Source organism: Sarcophilus harrisii, chromosome 4 (genome assembly GCF_902635505.1).
Source record: "Sarcophilus harrisii chromosome 4, mSarHar1.11, whole genome shotgun sequence".
NCBI classification, from domain to species: domain Eukaryota; kingdom Metazoa; phylum Chordata; class Mammalia; order Dasyuromorphia; family Dasyuridae; genus Sarcophilus; species Sarcophilus harrisii.
The window spans coordinates 299,764,108-299,784,524 of NC_045429.1; the positions used below are offsets into that span (position 1 = coordinate 299,764,108).

General features: G+C 35.6%; 1 pseudogene; it reads left to right on the forward strand.

Annotated features, from left to right (window-relative positions):
* Positions 1 to 20,120, forward strand: part of LOC100922740 — a 48,214-nt pseudogene extending 28,094 nt beyond the window's left edge.
* Positions 20,121 to 20,417: the final 297 nt, after the last annotated feature.

Consider the following 20,417-nt stretch of genomic DNA (forward strand, 5'->3'; position numbering starts at 1 on the left):
CTTTGTAACTCTAACTGTTGGATTTTGTTAGTGATATGATAAAAATGCTGAAACTTATGTGGTTTTATTTTGTATCCTGCAACTTTGCTAAAGGTATGGATTATTTCTAATAACTTTTTTAGTAGAATCTCTGGGGTTCTCTAAGTATACCATCATATCACCAGCAAAGAGTGAAAATTTGGTTTCCTCATTACCTGCACCAATTCCTTTAATCTCTTTCTCAACTCTTATTGCCAAAGCTAGCATTTCTAATACAATATTGAATAATAATGGTAATAGTGGGCAACCTTGTTTCACTCCTAATCTTCGGGAATGGTTCCAGTTTATCCCCATTACATATGATGCTTACTGATGGTTTTAAATAGATGTTATTGATTATTTTAAGGAAAAGTCCATTTTTTCCTATACTCTCAAGTGTTTTTAATAGGAATAGATGTTGAATTTTATCAAATTCTTTTTCTGCATCTATTGAGAGATCATCTCTACTCTTAAGGAATTCTGATAAGGAAAGACAAAAAGGAAAGGATAATAAGAAAAGGAGGAAGCTTGCTTAGGGGAAAGGGAATTGGTAAGAAAGTGGAGCAGACCAAAGAGTGAACTGAAAGAGGCGAGCAAAAGGCCTTGAACTGAAAAGTCAAGAAATGACATCCCATGAACTGATGCTGAGTGAAACGAGCAGGGCCAGGAGATCATTATATACTTCAACAACAATACTACATGATGATCAATTCTGATGGACCTGGCCATCTTCAGCAATGAGATGAACTAAATCAGTTCCAATGGAGCAGTAATGAACTGAACCAGCTATACCCAGCAAAAGAACTCTGGGAGATATCTAAGAACCATTACATTGAATTCCCAATCCCTATATTTTGCCTGTCTGCAGTTTGGATTTCCTCCACAGGCTAATTGTACAATATTTTAGAGTCCAATTCTTTTTGTACAGCAAAATAACAGTTTGGTCATGTATACTTATTGTGTATCTAATTTATACTTTAATATATTTAACATCTACTGGTCATCCTGCCATCTAGAGGGTGGGGGGAAGGAGGGGAAAATTGGAACAAAAGGTTTGCCAATTGTCAATGCTGTAAAATTACCCATTCATATAACTTGTAAATAAAAAGCTATTAAAAAAAAAAAGAAAGAAATGACATCCTAGATTATAGAGCAGGGCTCAGGAGAGAAGTCTTCCTTATGGGGCAAGACAGATAGAGATGGAGCAGACCAGAGAATGAGCTGTAATTAAACTGATCACATTTGTCAATGTTCTTCCTAAATTATGACTCCCAGAACTGAATACAATATCCCAAATGTTTTCTGACCATGGCTTAGTACAGAACTACCTGATTGCATTTATTGAACTTAACTGCCATGCTACATCCCTATTGTTTCATTAATTTATTCTTGTAACTCTCCAGTTGAGAGTTAGGGGTAAAATCTGTGGCCATAGACAAAGCAAAGCTAAATGGGAAAGCTAGGCTTAAACCCAATGTCCTTGACCTCACATAAATCTGACATGTAGTTGTGTGAACCTTGGTATCAATGTCATTTGCAAAATAGGAAAAATAATTCATTGAGAGATATGGTCTTGTCATAAAAGGGGCTCTCCTTGCACAATCCAAGGAAAGGTTAAAAGATTCAAAGAATCTTGATAACCTCACAAGGCATAAAAAGAGACCTTTTGGAAGGCTTTCCAGATTTTCTTCAGGGTTTGCTTAGTGGGCAAATCCTAGCATAATGGTCAATCCTCCCTGAAGCAGACACCTCTTTCTACCTTCAGAGTAAGTAAGAGACACTAGAGTTTTGATGTATTATCCTAAAAAGCCAGAGTTTTCACCACTAAGTAAGCAAAACTAGACTAAAGGAAAGAACCAAGACAACTTTGTTACTAAAAGGTATGAAAGTCTAAGCACCTCCATTGGATGGTCAGAGTGGAGTCTTCTCTTTGTTTAGCTAGTAGACCAAGAACGTATTTGAACTACCCTTCCTCAGGGGACAAGTCTCTATTTCTTACTTTCTAATTAAAGTTGGAGTTGAGAAGAAGAGGAAAGACCTGAAACCAAACCTGGGGGAAACCTGAATGAGAAGGTTTTGTTTTTCTAATCAAGATTTCCGGGGGTAGCTAGGTCTCATAAAGCAACTAACATTCCTAAGTATCAGAGAGAGCTACAATCAATCCCATCTGAAGGTCAGTCCTTTCCCCCCAACTGCAGCTAATCCTATCATCTGCCCATTCCTATAATGATAAAGTAATTAGGAGTTTAGAATTCATACCTGTTTTCTCATTAAAACATCTACCTATCAGCCTTGCATTTGCCAGGGTATGTTCCAATTATATAAGCATTCAAACTCTACTGCAGAAAGAGCAACTCTGTTAAGATGGTCACATTGTACTAATGCCAAATATATGCTTGCCGAAAAGACTATTTCATGGAGAATTCACACAGGGCAAGAGCTCACAAGGTGGTCAGAAAGAAGCAATACAAGAACATTCTCAGAGTCTCTCTTAAAAATTTTAGAACTGATTGTATGACATTGGAGACATTAGCATAAGAATGCCAACATGATGTGTCCTCATAAGAGAAAGTGATGAGTTCTATGAGCAAAATAGAATTAAATTAACTCAGAAGAAATGTAAGATGTACAACGTTAGAGAATCTGCCCCAAATGTTCACAGGAATTATTTGTGTCCGATTTGTGGCAGATCATTCCAAGCTCACGTTGGTCTAATCAGCCACAGTTAGACACACTAACTTATGTCACTTGGTCCTCTAAAAGAACAATGAATAACAACCACCAACAGTCAGACCAATCAGAAGGAAGACATACCTAGGTTTAAAAGAGCTGGTCAGCCCTCACTCTGGGTCTTTTAGCATAAATGGAAGCAGGTCATTTTTATTTCCAGATTGCATGTCCCTGTTCATAAATGATATCTTGCATAGAGATTTGCCTTTGATTATCTTTTTTTATTAAATTTCACTTTTGACAGTACTTACTATATGGCAAGAACAAAGAAATAGAAATAAAATAGATACAGTGGATGTATACAATAGATTCAAAGAAATAGATATAAATACAAAATAGATACAAAGTCCCTGAAGTTCACAATCTAGTGGGAAAAACAAACTTGAAAATAATTAGGCATGTACAAGATGTACATAGAATAAATGGAAGGTGATCCTAGAGGGGAAGGTGCTAGCAGCTGGGAAGACTGGGAAAGGCCTCCTTTATTAATTCTTAAAGAACTATATAAATATGTAAATTTTTTTATTGATCCAGGTTGCCTTGTTATATAAATATTTCAGTGATAGATGATAGCTAGAATTTATAAAAACACTTTAAGATTTGGAAAGCACTTAACAAATATTATTTCATTTTATCCTCACAACAACCCTGTGAGATAGGTACTATTATTTGTTGGAATCTTTACAAAATGTTAAGTCATTAGAGTTGATAGAGACAATAATTATCTAATTTAGCATGGTTCAGTATTATTGATCTGATTCTAGGAGGAGATGTTATGGGCCAGAACTTGAAACAAGGTACTAAGTACAACTGATAGAAACAATGCTTGTATTCACACCTTTAGAGAGCTCATATAAGCAAGAAGTATTTAAGTACTCATTGGAGTTCACACTTTTGGGAGATTTCAGGGATTAGTATGAGAAATCCCAATTCACACCTCCCTTGAAGCTCTCAGGGTCAGAGAGTACTCTGGGAGAAACCCATAATCACATTCTCTTAGAAGAGATCATATATAAGAAACAGACAGAGACTTTCTCAAGGAGTTGAGCTGAAAACATTGAGAGGGGAGCATCAAGTCAGTTCAGGAGAAGCCCACTCTCGGAGGTGCAACCAGATTCACTTTATCTCACACAGCTGTGGTGACTGGGCTCCTACCCTGCCCCCATTGAGACTAACCCTGGTCTGAAAGGCTCTCCAGAAAGCTGCCTAGCCCCAGGCAAGGAGGTGCTGGCGGAGGCTGAAGAAAGCAGAAACAGAAGCAAAGGACAAAGCTGCAAGAGCTCTTAGAACCAAGAAGAAAGATAGACCTCTAAGAAAAACTAACCCGGCTATTTTGGAGGAAGAAATAAAGATCTGAACTTTTATCACCTGACTACGTTTGGGTGATTATTTACTTTTAACTGAAACTAAGGCTGCCTCCAGAAAACCTCCCCAAGAAACCTGCTCCCAGAGAGAACCATTATTATTATAAAGGAAAAAAAAAAAAAACCACCACTTTATTATTCCTATTTTACAGTTGAGGACTCTGTAGATAGAAATTAAATGACTTGCCTAGAGTCATACAGCTAGGAATTATCTGAGGTCAAATTCAAACTCAAGTTTTTCTGGACCTTTATTCAGTACACAATAAATAGATAATTAGACAGAAGGATAGCTGGATAGATAGATTATAGATATATAAAGCATTTAATGATAATAATACCAGTAGTAATTACTATTGAATGCTTTATATGTAATTACAGAATATATATATCGTAATTACAGAAAAGCTAAGCAGAGCTGGGCCAAGAGTCAGAAAGGCTTATCTTCATGAGTTCAAATCCAGCCTCAGATAGTAATTCTGTGATGCTGGACAAGTCATTTAATCCTGTTTGCCCTAATTTCCTCATCTGTAAAATGAGTTGGAAAAGGAAATGGCAAACCACAACAGTGTTTTTGCCAAGAAAACGCCAAGTAGGGTCACAAAGAGTCAGACTAGACTGAAAAACAACTAAACAACAACAAAAGTAGTAATTACTAGCATTTAGCAAGTATTAGTGATACTTAGAAGCAATAAAATAATACTACTATTACTTTAACACTCAATGTCTTTAGTTTTGTTGGTATTAAGACTCCTACTAATGTAGGCCTCAAACCCTTTATAACAATAAATATAAATGACCAAAAATTTACAGTTAATCAATGATAAATCTCTCTGAATTTAATTAGACTTGTGCTCAGATAACTCTAAGCCCATACCTGAAGCCTTTCCACCTTCACAGAGCTTGCCAGAGTTTATAAATTCCAGACATAGCACTCTAGAATCCAAGACCAAATCAATGCTAAAATGAGGCATAAGAGCAGGTTTTAGTGGGAAGAACTAGTAGCAGCAATTGCAATATTACCAATGTGCTTCACCAAGATGAGCAAACCAGCATAGACTTATTCCCTGGCAAACTCTCTAAGTGTAGACTGAAGCCCACTACTTTTAAACACAAAAGAGGTGGCTCACTCAACTCCTACTCATTTACTGAGGGAAATTGCTGAGTTAAAGAAGCTCTTTGCAGAACATAGCTGAAAAAAAAGATTGGCTGCTCTGTGGCAATTGGGATGATATCAACTATAGGGAATTGCTTTCCTATTATTTTGACCCCAAAGCTCAGTTTTGCTTCCTCCCTCCCAACAATTCCCTCCACCACAGTATTGTTCATTGAAGTGTAAATGAGCACTTACCTGGGAAAATCATTTACATCTCAAATTCACTCAAATAACTTACAATCTGCTATAAAACCACAGAGTCTGAATTGATTTGTTGCCAGGTATTGCCAGGCAACAGGAAACTTTTCCATTGTCTCCACTATAGTAGGAAAACTATAAGGAGAGGTCAATATCACAGCAGCTGTCTTTTAAGAGATGAATCAGTAGAGCATGCTATTTGAGAAATGGTGGTCTGAACTGAGATGGTTGCCTTTGAAATAAAAAAAAAGTTTCAAATAAAGGTCTAACTTGGAAGATTCATAAATCCCTGTTTCTAACATTAAATTTATGTGTGAAAATCAATTAGCAGATCCAGTTAAGGCTGGAGAAGGAAAAAGTATAATGAAAAAAATCACCAAATTCCTTTTCAGCATAGAAATTAATATTTAAAATGTATCTTGAAAGAGGGGGGAAAGGAATGCTACTTCACAGAAGCCAAGAGATCAGTTTCCCAGACCTTATCGTTATTGAAGTCTTCATCTTAATGACAAAAACATCAACGTCAATGATAATGCTACTTTATAGTCAATGATAATGGAAAATCATGTAGGAGCTGAATTTAACATTTCCACAGAGACCATTCTGAGACAAAAATGCATAAACACTAGTAAATTACTTGAAAGCTGTTCTCTTTTTTAATTGACTGAAACAGATTTATAATAATCCATATAACTCATGTCTTAAAAATGGATATCATTTAAAGACTGAATATTTCCTCCAATTCTAATTTGATTAGACTAATGTTGAAGTTGCTGATCCCAACCGCTAACAGTGATTCACTTATTCTAAGATATAGTGATGATTAAAAGGTTTTAATAAAACATACAGAACTTTCAAGATTTCTCTCTAGCTTTGGCTGGTAAAAAAACAAACAAACAAACAAACAAAAAAAAGTGTCAGAAACATTTAATTATCCTGGTATTAGCTAGTGATTTAATGAGCCCACTCTAGGGATCCCTCCTGAGATATAAGAATCTCTGGAGTTAAAAGCTTCTCTTCGAAGAACTATAAAAGGCTTTTTGAGAATGATAGGTATGTGCTTTAAATTCCCAAATTAATATAAAAGTTAAAGCCCCAGGCTCCCAACTTTCTTTCTGTTTCATGTGGAAGCACTAAAGTAAAAATCTAATAGGTTTTAATTCTATAACCCCCAAATGACAAGATGGGTGTGTGTGTTGGAGGTAGGGAGAGAGTCAGGATGCTGTGATTTGTACCTTGAAGCACACAAATACAGAACTAGGAAAGAACTGAGGGAGAAGTCTTTGCAGTTGTACTGCACATACACAAGTAAATGTGTGTGTGTGTGTGTATTTACATATGTGTGTAGATACATACATATTCACAAGATGTATAGTATAGTGCATTATAACAATTAATGAATAACTATTTAATAAGCTAGGTGGCACAATGAATAAAATGCTGAAAAGTCAGAAAGACTCATTTTAATGATTCAAGCCTGACTGTAGACACCTACTAGCTGTGTGACCTTGGACAAGTCACTTATTCCTATTTGCCTCAGTTTTCTCATCTGTCAAATGAGCTGGGAAAGGAAATGACAAACCATTACAGTACCTTTGCCAAGAAAACCCTAAATGGGGGTCACACAGAGTCAGACATAATTGAAAAACTTCATTAAAAAATTTGTGTATATGATAGGCACTGTGCTTGGTATTGGAAATCTAAGCACAAGGAATTTATTTTCCAGTGAAGATGTTCACAAATATATTTTGAAATACAACATAACAAATAACTGTACGTACAAGAGATATACAAGTAACTGGAAGATAATCTCCAAGCAACTACCAATGGAGAGGATTGGGAAAGGCTTCTTACAGAAGATGGTCTACAGGATGCATCTTTTTTCTCATATGTAATATTTTATTTTTCCCCAAATTACATGTTGAAACCTTTTTAAAAATTTATTTTAAGTTTTGAGTTCCAAATTCTATCTCTGCCTTCATTCTTTTTCCCTTCCCTGGGACAGTAAGCAATCAGATATAGGTTATTCATATACAATCATGGAAAATATCTCTCATTTTGTATAAGACTGGAATAAAAGAAAAAAGAATCAAAGTGAAAATAGCATTCTTTAGTTTATTTTCAAAGAGTATCAATTCTTTCTCTTGAGGCAGATAATATATTTCATAACTTAGTCTTTGAGCATTTTCTTGGATGATTATATTCCTGAGAATAGCTAAATCATTCACAGTTCTTCATTATACAATATTGCTGTTACTGTGTACAACATTCTCCTGTAAGTTCATGTAAGTCTTTTCAGTTTTTTCTGAAACTGTTCTGTGTAATATTCTCTCTAAAATGTACTGTTCTCTGTTGAGGTTTTCTTGGGGTCTTTGGAGGCAGCCTTCATTTCAGTTCAGTAATCACCACAAGTGCACCCAGGTGTTAAAGTCCAAATCCATTATTGTCTCTTCAAAGTCTTATCTCCTTCACTTGGGGCTTGGTTATTTTTCTGAGGGCCTTCCGGAATCTTGGTTTCAGTGGAAAAGCAAAGCTGGAGAGCCTGCCATCAAAGTGGTGTGAGATGGAATGAATCTGTCTGAGTCCAAGGGCTTGTGCTTATGCTCCAGCCTTCAGCCTCCAGTCTTCTATCAGCTTGTCTCTGAATCTCCCTAGCTGAGACTTCTAGACTAGCTTATATGAGTACAAACCAATCATTATATCACTAGGAAACCATTATTTGTTGTAGGATTAAATCAATGCTAAACTAGATTTAACCATTGTCTAGTTCCACTTAGTACTTTGTTTCAAGTTCTGGCCCAAAATATCTCCTTGTAGGATTAAATCAATCATACTGAACCATGCTAAATTAGATAACTATTCCACTGACTTAGTACCTTGTAAGAATCCTTTGTTTCATATTCAGAGTTCTGGCCAATAACATCTCCCGCTTTCTTTTGTTTTAGAATATAGGTGATCATGACCTCCCTGACTTCTCAAGGAGGTGAGAACTCCAAAAAGGAGATGATCATGCCTTCCCTGACTCCTCAAAAAAGGGGTGAAAACACCATAAAAGGAGGTGATCACCTCCTCCCTGATGTCTCAGGAAGGGAGATGAAAACACCAAAGGAAATGGGAAATCAAATCAGATTAGGTGGTTTCTTAAGGGTCTCATTCTTAAAACAGGTATATGTAAATCCATCAATATGGGAGATATTACACATAATTACATACATTACATAGGCACATACCAATATAACATAGGCTAGTAGTGATGTAACAACATGAATCAACATGAGGATAACATGTCCATAAATCTAGAAATAGTCCAAAAGGAATCTATTGTCCATTACTTTACATGTGTAGAGAATCCAATTATTCTTGCAAGTTTCAAAGTCCTGCAATAGACTTATTATGTGTTAGGGAGTCCAGTGATTCCTGATGGTTTTCAAGTCATGCAACAATCTTATCAACAATTTTTTATATCAGAAATTCCTGATGGTTTTAAAGTTCTTTAACAGTCTTATTATCAGCCATGCTCTTTCAGTGTCAGATGTTTTTTAGGTCTTCTTCTTTGTTTCTCTTTTTCTGTCTCTCTCCAGGTGGTCGTTGGCACCCATCTGATTCCTTCTCCATCTGTAGAGATACAAGCAAACCCTCTTTCCCAAGCAGTTAACCTATCTAATCCGTTCTATTTTACCACTTTCTAGATTTCTCATCATCATCTTGCAATTACATTGGAGTTGCTTGCACTGGATGCTGCCCTTCTGTTGGGTTAAAAAGCCTATATTTTCTCCAATTGTAATCCCTTCCTCCCATATGATTGCTTTTTGGCTGATTGATCATATCAGAGTCCTGAACTTTTAAAGGTGTAACCATAATGCCCCACCTGTCTTTTATTTGTTATCTTGGAGCTGGGCTCTGCTTCTCATTTCCCTGGGTCAATCTACAGTCTGAGGCCAGTGGAAGCCCTTGAGGCATTTTGTACATGGGGTTTTAGGTTTTATTCTCTCACCCTGCTCTCTCATTCTATCTCTATACCTACATTGGGCTTTCAGATGTCCAATTTTTCTACACTGAAAGCATCGATGAGTTTCTCTAGAAGTCCCTTGCCAGGAGAGACCCTGTCTTCCCATATTCATCACAGTTTGGGTATAATAAGCATTTGTGTCCACTGTGGCACAATGTCTTATGATCTCCTCTAACAGAACATCTTTGTGTAGGTTCTATGTAATTCTTCTGCAAACCTCATTAGCATTTTCCTTAGCCAGTTGTCTGATCATAATTCTTGTAGCTGCATTTTCTCCAATGGTTCTTGTGACAGCTGTTTGCAAACATCCCACAAAATCAGCAAAAAGTTCATTGAGATCTTGCACTATGAAAAGCATAAACAGGGGTTAAAAAGATGGCAAGTAATACAGAATTGGTTATTTTAACCATAAATGTGAACGGGGTAAATTCCCCCATAAAGAGGAAGTGGTTAGCAGAATGGGTTAAAAGCCAGAATCCTATAATATGTTGTTTACAGGAAACACACCTGAAGCAGGGAGATACATGCAGAGTAAAGGTAAAAGGTTGGAACAAAATCTACTATGCTTCAGGTGAAGTCAAAAAAGCAGGGGTAGCCATCCTGATCTCAGATCAAGCAAAAGCAAAAATTGATCTAACTAAAAGAGATAAGGAAGGGCACTATATCTTACTAAAGGATAGCATAGATAATGAAGCAGTATTAATATTAAACATATATGCATCAAGTGGCACGGCATCTAAATTCTTAAAAGAGAAATTAAGAGAGCTGCAAGAAGAAATAGACAGCAAAACTATAATAGTGGGAGATCTCAACCTTGCACTCTCAGAATTAGATAAATCAAACCACAAAATAAATAAGAAAGAAGTCAAAGAGATAAATAGAATACTAGAAAAGTTAGATATGATAGCTCTCTGGAGAAAACTAAATGGAGACAGAAAGGAATACACTTTCTTCTCAGCAGTTCATGGAACCTATAGAAAAACAGACCATATATTAGGACATAAAAACCTCAAAACTCAAAATAGTAAGGCAGAAAAAGTGAATGATCCTTTTCGACCAGATCAATAAAAATTAATTAACAAAAAAAAAGTAGACCAAAAAAAATAATTGAAACTAAAAACTATACTAAAAAAGTTGGGAAATAAATCATAGGATAATTAAAACACCCAAGAAAACGACAATAATGAGACATCATCAAAAATTTTGGGATGCACCAAAAGCAGTAAAAGGGGAAATTTCTTATCTCTAGAAGGCTACTTGCATAAAATAGAAAAGAAAGGTCAACAAATTGGGCTTGCAACTAAAAATCTAGAAAAGGAACAAATTAAAAAACTCTCAGTCAAACACTAAACTTGAAATTTAAAAATAAAAGGAGAATCAATAAATTGAAAGTAAAAAACATTGAATTAATTAATAAAACTAAGAGTTGGTTCTATGAAAAAAACCAACAAAATAGACAAACCTTAGTAAACTGATTTAAAAAAAAGAAAAAAAATTGTTATCTTAAAATGAAAAGGGGTTCACTAATGAAGAGGAAATTAGAAATAATTAAATTACTTTGCCCAACCTTTATGGCAATAAATTGAAACAAATGAAATGGAAAATACTTCAAAATAAGCCTTCCAGATTAGAGAGGAAGAAAAATATCTTAAACAGTCCCATCTTAGAAAAAGAAATAAACAAGATATTAACCAACTCCCCAAAAAAATCCCCAGGACCGATATTTACATGAATTCTACCAAACATTTAAAAACAATTAACTCCCATCTATAAAACTATTTGAAAATAGATTGAAGGGAGTCCACCAACTCCTTTTACGACACAGAATAGTATGATACCTAAACCAGGTAGGCTGAAAACAGAGAAAGAAAATTATAAACCAATCTCCTAATGAATATTGATGCTAAAATCTTAAAAAAAATTATCAAAAGATTAAGAAAATCATCCCCAGGATAATAACATGATCAAGTAGGATTTAATAAGGAATGCAGGGTTTTCAATATTAGAAAAATATTAATAATTGATATATCAATAACCAAACTAAAAAACCATATGATCATCTCAAAGGAAAAACATTTGATAAAATAACATCCATTCCTAAAAAAAACAAGAGTATAGGAATAAATGGATTTTTTCTAAAATCGGGAGCATATATTTAAAACTGTCAGTAACATCATATGAAGGGAAAATTGAACCTTTCCCAGTAAGATCTGGGAAAAGGTTGCCCCACTATCCCAATTATTATTCAATATTGTATTAATAAATAGCCCTAATGAGTCAAGAAAAAATTAAAAAAAAAAAATGAAAATATCAGACATCACTCTTTCGATATATGATGGTATACCAGAGAACCCCAGAAATTCTACTAAAAAACATTAAAAAATTCTAATTTAAAAGTTGAGGGGTAAAAATAAACCCATAAACCCGCATTTTATACACCAAAAAATCTAAACAAGAGATACAAAAGAAATTCCATTCAAATAATTTAAGATAAAATTTTAAATCTATCTACCAAAGGAAAGTAGGAATTATATGAGCAAAATTAAAAAAACTTTCACAAATAAAGTCAGATTTAAATTGAAAAATATTAATGCCAAACCTAAAGGAATATAATAAAGATACAATACCCCTAAACTAATCTATTTATTTAGTGCCATATCAATCAGATTCAAGAAAAATATTTTAATGAGCTGAAAAATAACAAAAAATTCATATGGAATAATAAAAGGTCAAGAATCTCAAAGGGGAAAATAAAAAAAATCAAATGAAGGGCCTTGTCCTGATCTAAAAACTATATTATAAAGCACATACCAAAACCATTTGGATTGGCTAAGAAATAGATTAGTTAATAGTTGATCATTAGGTTCACAAGACAGAAAATAACTATAGCAACAGTTTTAAAAAAAAGATCCAACGGGAAAAATTATTATTTGACAAAAAGTTTGGGATAACTGGAAACTAGTATGGAAATTAGGCATGGACCCAATTTAATACCATATACCAAGATAAGATCAAAATGGGCCACAATTTAGGCATAAAGAACAAGATTATAAATAAATTAGAGGAACATAGGATAGTTTATCTCTCAGACCTGTGGAGGAGGAAGAAATTTGTGACCAAAGATGAACTAGAGACCATTATTGATCACAAAATAGAGATCTTGCTCTATTTTCATGAAGGCTCCCTCAATCTATTCCTGGGAGGATGCCCCAAGCTTTTATTGCAGCAGTAACAATTTCCTCATACACTACTATGGGATAATTAGTCTGTGCTGAAGTGTCTGTGTACTGACCTTCACCTTCTAGTTAGTCAAAGGTGACTTGTATGTTAACTCCAGTTTGCTTATTGTGTTGGGCTTGTATCCTGCATAATTCACTATACTCAGAAAGCCACAACAAGTTTGGTCCAGGTTCTAAACATGTCCTTGCTATAGATTTCCAATCACTAGGGATTAAGATTTCATAAGCCACATTCTCTAGTAACATCTTAACATAAAATGATGTAGCCCCATAATGAGTGCAATCCTTTTTCAGATTCTTAATTTTTTCCAGATCAAAAGGAGTCTCCATTGTTGATCTGAAGAATCAAGCTCTTCAATCACAGGGTATGCATTTATTTTTAAATCAGATATATCTTGTCCTTTTTTTTTTTTTTGTCTTAACCAGTGCCTTTTGTAATCTTGTCAAAGGCTGCTTCATAGGTGATGCTGATTGCGTTACTGCCTCTCCCCCACCTTCTTCTCCCTCCACCCATGAAGGGTTAATTGAGGGAAGTAGGTCAGGAGATGGGGAATGCCCAAATAGCTTCTGCTGTGAAGCACTACACTCAGAATTGTACTTAACTTCATTCTTAGATGATTCTTCATCCTTTTCACCTAGTTTGTCTGGATCCTCCCCCTCCTATTCTTTCTTCTTTTTCCTTATTCTGGAAATTGAGTCAGGTCCATTATCATTGTAGTATTGACATAATTGCTTCTTCTACTAATTTCCACTCCTCTGGATTTAATTCTTTTTCCTTAGAGAACCAAGGAGATTTGTACTGTACTGTTTCTAAAAGTTCAATGATCTGTTCCCAAGTTACAATTAAACCTTGATTTTTTTATCAGTCTGACCAAGCTTTCGACACATTTTCCTTTAGGTGGAGAAATCTCTTTTGTAAACATTTGTCCCATTTTAGCTGGTCATTTCTTATACCATAATAATATTTCATCACAACTATATGCCACAGCTTGTTTAGCCATTCCCCAGTTGATGGTCATTCCTTTGATTTCCAATTCTTAGCTACCACACACATACAAAAACTGCTATAAGTATTTTTATATAAATAGATACAACTTGAGCTTTTAAAAAAAAAAATTGGAGGCCAAGAATCAGAGGGAGGGACAGTATTCTCAGTATAAGGGATAGACAGTACAAATTCAGAGTATAATGTGATGAGAAACAGCAAAAGAGCCAATAAAGCTGTATACCCCACTATTTGTGAAGAGGAGTAAAGTATAAGGAAGCTAAAAAGATAGGAAAAATCCAGAGGCTAAGTATGTCTTTAAATCCCCCCCAAAAAGAGTTAATATTTAATCCTATAGGGAATAAAGAGTTGCTAGAAGTTATTGATTAGGATATGTTACATGATCAGATCATATTTTTAAAAACTCACTTGGGCAACTGAGTAGAGTACAGAGAGACTTAAGGCATGGAAGCCGATTATAAGAATGCTGAAATATTCCAGGCAAGAGTTGATAGTCTATAGCTATGGCTACATGAATGGAAACAAAGGGATATATACACAAAAAAAAAGTGAAGGGTGGAACTACAAGATTTGACAAAAGATTGGATATGTGTCATGGTGAAGGTAAAGAATATAGTAAGAAATTACAAAATCTAGAGTAAACAGGTTGTTGTCTGTCCTTTATTCTAGAAGACCATTACATCAGGGAGGTGATGCCATGACATGTAAATAAATTGGATTAAGTGAGGGAGGGAGCAAGATCATATGCTTCACTTTCTTCTCTGGAGCCATCTGGAGAACTCTGGGTTCAGGGTCCAATATAGATAGGACTACTGGAGATGGCCCTGGATGCCAAGGGAGACCTTGACCTTTTTAAGCTAAAGTCTTCTGTTGTTTGAGGTAACGCACATTAAGTGATTAAGGCCAGGTAAAAAAATCAAGCAAAGAATGACCTCTTTTATCTAGTCAAAAAATAAAATCAATCTGGGAGGTAAAGAGCCCCTCAGGGTTTCTGACCAAAACAGAAACAATTGCTATTTACACTTACTCTGAGTCATCAGAACTCAAGCAATAACCAAGTGAGGTTTGGGCTGTGTGGAATCTATTGTTGACCAATCAATGAGAGCAAGAGTGATTAATAAATACATAAATAATAAAAGCATATGATTAAAGAAAGGAAATTCAGAGTCCATGAACATGAAATTGGAACACTTATTAATGATAGTACAATTCCTAACTGCTTTCCAGAATGGCTGAACCAATTTATAATTTACTCCATACATTAATGTGCTTAGATAATATGAAACAATCCCACCTTTTGTCATCTTTGCCAATTTGCTGGATGTGAGGTAAAGACAATGGGTGAGGCCAGGAATCCATTCACTGATTAGGAGGGAAATGAAAATTAAAAAAAAAAAAGAAAGGAAGGAAGGAAAGGAAAAACCAAGGAGTCAACCCTGCTAGTAATCTAGCAACAAGAATTAAGATAGCAAGATTTTAGAATTAATAATAATATCATTTGTCTACTATGATTTATAATAGTATATTATCTTATAAGTGTACATATAATAGTGATGTAAATTGTGTCCCCTTTAATCTTTGGGGGGGGAGGATTGGAAAGGAATCTTTGGGGCAAGTTTTTTTTCTGAAGTATATAGTACTGCTATAAGCCAAGATTTCAACTGAGTTCAAAATTCAGGGCTCACCAGCTTAGTTCTCTACCCTAAATGGATTCTAGGGGTTTTGGGAAGAATACTACAATTCTCTGGCTGAGTTCTACTGTAGCAAAAAACACTAATCCTCCTACTATTCCTATCTGGATGCCTTCAAGTCATTGATGCTTCATTGAAACAATCCTCACATAAAAGTATTAAGAGGACCCAAGTAAAAGAATCTCAGAGACAAAAACATCAATTTGTTAAAGATGATTGTAATAAAATGTTTCCTGGCAGCTAATTTGCATGTAAATATTTTTAGTACTTAGAAGTTTTATTTTGCTAATAAAATCTAAATCAAAGAACTGTAGGGAGAACTACAGAAAATTGTATGGAGACTGTCATATCAAATAGAAACATAGATTTGGGATTTCTGAATATAAGATAGAAGGGGAATTTCAAACTGGAGTGTTATGGAAATCCATTCTTTGAGAAGGGAGATCAGAAGCTGATTGAAAAACCAACTGAGAAGACAAGAAAAGTTGTTGACGGAAGATAAAACAAAGAAATCAACAGAGATGAGTAGCAGGGAGAAAGGAAGCTACAAGAAGGCAACAAAAGCCAATGGAACTGATAGTCTTGCAAGTGCTGAGCTCAGCTTTCTAGAGGCAGGCAGGCTCTGCAGCTGATGCTGAGAAACAGGAAAGCTGTAGATGTTGGGAGCATGCTGTTCTGTGAAGAGCTGGAAGTCAAAGGCTGCCCTTGCTCTCTAACAATATCTCCAGTTTGAGAGAGAGAAGGAAATAAAGGAAACCTCTCAAAGATTGTCCTGTGTTACCTTGTATTGACCTCTGTGGCTCAAAAGAGGAAAATTCCTTGAAGCCTATAAAGAGCAAATCTAAATAGCTTTGCAGACGCCCCAATCAAAGGAAATTGCTTTTCACTGAAAGAGTGCCTTACTGTCTTAGCAGTGTCTAACAAGGGGGTCAAGGTGGGAAGATTTGAGACTCAAGAGCTTACTACTGCTTCAGCAGCCTGAAAGCTGCAGAGAAGCAGACTGGCACTTGACCATCCCAAATGATTTCTGGAATGTACTCCTTTCTCACTCCTACCTCATAGAGTCGTTCTCTTTAAGACACAAATCAAGCACAATCATATGCATGAAGTCTCTTCTCTTTCCCACCCTACCAGCAACTACTAGTACCCTCTCATCCAAACTGCCTTATATGTATTGATGATATATTTTTATTTTTTAAGGGATAACTAAATTTATTTATATATATATATTAAATATAGCATTGATAAGGAATAGTTGACTACTCAGTAAATAGGAAGAGCTTGAGTTCAATTAGTAGACCTCCCACTTTATATTCAAATGATTAAATCAAGTTATTTCTCTGGCCTGCCTTTCCTCATCTATAAACTAATTTGACTTTAGAGTCAAATCTATCCCATAGATAGAGTCCCATCTATCCAACCACTCAGTCCTTAATTCTGTCATTCTGAAATCTACCTGGTTAGGCTATAGAGATAGAAAGAAAATGACAATCAACTGTACTTACTCTAACAGGGAACTTTATACCAGGAAACACAATGAACCCTTATGAGAGCAAAACAAAATATGTTGCCTCCATCTTGATAGATTCAGAGATCCTGAATTCCTCAACAAGTTCCCCTTTCATACTAGCTCAACCATACAACATGTAGAAAAGAGAGTCATAGCCAATTGGAATGATATAAATCTATTGCTAAATTATTTTTGTGAGGATAATCAGAATTGACCACAATTATGTTATCGAGAGGCATAGTTTCTAATAATAAAGAGGTGATTGTTCCATTGCACTCTCCATAATTCATGTAGTATATTTTTGCATTTATGCATTTTAGATTTATGCATGGGTATTTATACATGTTCTTGTCTCCCTTATTTGAATGTAAATAGCTTAAGAGCAATGATTACTTCATTCTTTATTCGTACATTCCCAGTTCCTAGCACAGTTCTTGATACTTATGTAGGTATTTAATAAATGCTTGTTTATTGACGGGTTCTTCCAGAAGGAGAAAGAAGAGACTGAAAAGAAGAGTAGTGATGTGTAGTGCATACTGTTCCCTGAAGAAACCAGACATCTAGTTCTGTAGTCCAAAATTAGATTGCCTCAGATACTTTGATTTCTTTACTTAAATACCTCACTATTAGATTTCTATAAATTTATGTCCATTTTCTTTTCCCTCTTCCCAAATACATTATAAATAGTTGATTGGTGAGAGAATGAATTTAGTTTGTATCAGATTGTTGTTTTGATTATTCCTATTTTTTTCTCCTATTTAGTAAATGCCATGTATGATTATTCTTGGTTTTGCCTTCTCATTCAGAAAATATTTTATGTCCCCTGATTCGTGGCATTTCCCTCAAATAGGATTCTGTGCTCCCTACCACTCCATCATTATTTCCTCCTTGACTATGAGAAGCATCAAGAGGATTTCACAAGGTGGTAGAATTCTGACATTTTCAGGAAATCTTTTGAATAAACAAGTATACTTAAATAAATGAAGGAAAATAAAGAAAAGTCCAGACCTTCAATAATTTCAGCAAGTCTGGGCTGCACAAAACCATGCTGTATTAAAAAAAAAAAATCTGCAACCCTCTCAGTGGTATCAGGTTTTAGGTAGCTGGCTCTAGTCCATTTATTTGTAGAGACAGTGAGTCAAATCTTTTTCTTTTCTTTTCTTTTTTTTTAACTATTTTGCTATTTAAACTTTATTTCAAAGGTAAGTGTTTTTGGGTTTTGTTTTTTTTTTGTTTTGTTTTTGTTTTTTTGTTTTTTTTTTTTTTTACTTAATCAATTGGGATTAAGTGACTTGCCCAGAGTCATACAGCTAGGAAGCGTTAAGTGTCTGAGACCAGATTTGAATTGAGGTCCTCTTGACTTCAGGGCTGGTGCTCTATCCACTGCACCACCTAGTTTCCCCCCCAGATTCATTTTTGATATAAGAACACATTTAGAACTGCACAATGATATCCTGGCTACTGGAATAATTTATTTTATTGCTTCCATATGTTTCATTCAATTTCCAAATTATGTGACAGGAGTGAGTATTGGTCTTTTTTTGGCAGGGAAAGTAAAAGAAACTACAAAAAAAATGTAAAGATTTTATCAAAATACTTCATAGCTTATTAAAAGAGTTATAATTTGGTCAGTTTGGAGTTGAACCAAAAGAAGAAGTTATGATTCTAGAAAGGATCTTATTGCAGACTACAGAGTTTGATTTGCAAGTGGAACATCCCTACCAATTCATCTTCAAATATGCCAAACAATTCTAAGGTGATAAAAACAAAATTCAAAAATTGATTCAACTGGCATTGTAAATGACAGTTTGTGGACTACATTATCACTACAATGGGAATCTGAAATCATAGCAGTCACAGTCATATATTTGGCAAGCTATTTATGTGAATTTGAAATTCAGGAATGGACATCAAATGTACAGAGATGTTCGGAACTGCTTGTTTGAAATGTACTTGTTGATGTACTAGAAGACATTGCCGCCAGATCCTGGACTTCTATTCACAAGGAAAACAGCAAGTGCCTCATTGTGATGACCGCATATTTTAAAATCAGCTTGAGTCAGGAATTCAGGTTAAGGGAAAATCTTCAATCTTTATTCTCAGTAGAGGAGAAGAAGGATCAGAAGTAAAGGGGAGTCGGAGATAAAGAGCGATTAGCAATGTCAGCAGCTGTGTCAAGAAGCCAGCCAGACCAGAAGCCACCAGACCAGAAGCCACCAGACCAGAACCCAGCCAGCAGTCTCTCTCCGCCTCTCTTCCTGCCCCTCTGCCTCCACCCACCAAATCGTCATTTCCTATACAACACATCAGGACTTGCACAGAGAATAGGCGGGGGCCATTCTTTCTCCAAGCATATATATATTAATAGAGTATAGTCCAATTACTATTTAGCCTCATGTGCTTGGGACCTCAGTGCATCAACTCAAACCTCAGCCCATTACAACTCATAATTTGTAAAGGGCTAAAACTATAAAAAGGTGTACTTAAATCAAACAACTGAGCACTTAAGGCTAATTACCTATTTGATATGAGATAATGACTCTATTAGCATATGTTTGGGAAAATGGCTCTTCTCACCTTTGGTGATGGCTCAATTTTTGATGTTAAGATAATCATAGGCAAGGATTAGAGGGTGGGGTGAGAGAGGTGAAAACTCACTTTGCTTGGCAGGACAAGGAGGAGGGAAGTTGGTAGCAAGCCTCGTGGCAGTTTTGCCTGCCTCCTTCATTTCTCTCCCTAAAGACCAAGGACTTTAATTTATCCCAATTCTGGCTGATCCTGAGGTCTCCAGGGAGCTAGCTTGGACTTAATAATTCTCATCAATTGCAGCAACCACCATTTCTTTAGCATCCTCAATACAGCAGCTGCAGCAATCTCAAAGTTCTGAACAGTAACAGCACAACAAAAAGAATCAGGACAGCCTAGCAGTAGCAAAAGCAGCAAGTATTCACAGTCTAAAAAACCATCTCCTTAGCTTAAATCTCCCAGGCAGGTTAAACAGTCAGTGATTCTACCTCTTAAGGAAGACAAGAAAGCAGAACCCTCACTATCTAAAATCCTCCCCCCCCCCGCAAAATACAACACCCCTAATGATACTACCTGTATATCCCACCTCCAAAACATGTCAACTCTTGCAGCTGCCATTTTAATGGGAAAGGGCAAGCAGATCAGCAAGGAGAATTGGGATGTGCAGCTTGGATGAGATAATGATGCATCCTCTCCCCTTTACTCCTTTATTTTTTTAAATCACAAACTATTTTTTCATTATTTTTTTTAAAATTGCTTACCAGGGGCAGCTAGGTGATACAGTGGATAGAACATCAGCCCTGAAGTCAGGAGGACCTGAGTTCAAATCTGGTCTCAGACACTTAACACTTCCTAGCTGTATGACCCTGGGCAAGTCACTTAATCCCAATTGCCTCAGTAAAAAAACAAAACAAAACAAAACAAAACAAAACAAAAAACTTACCTTTGAAATATAGTTTAAATAGCAAAATAG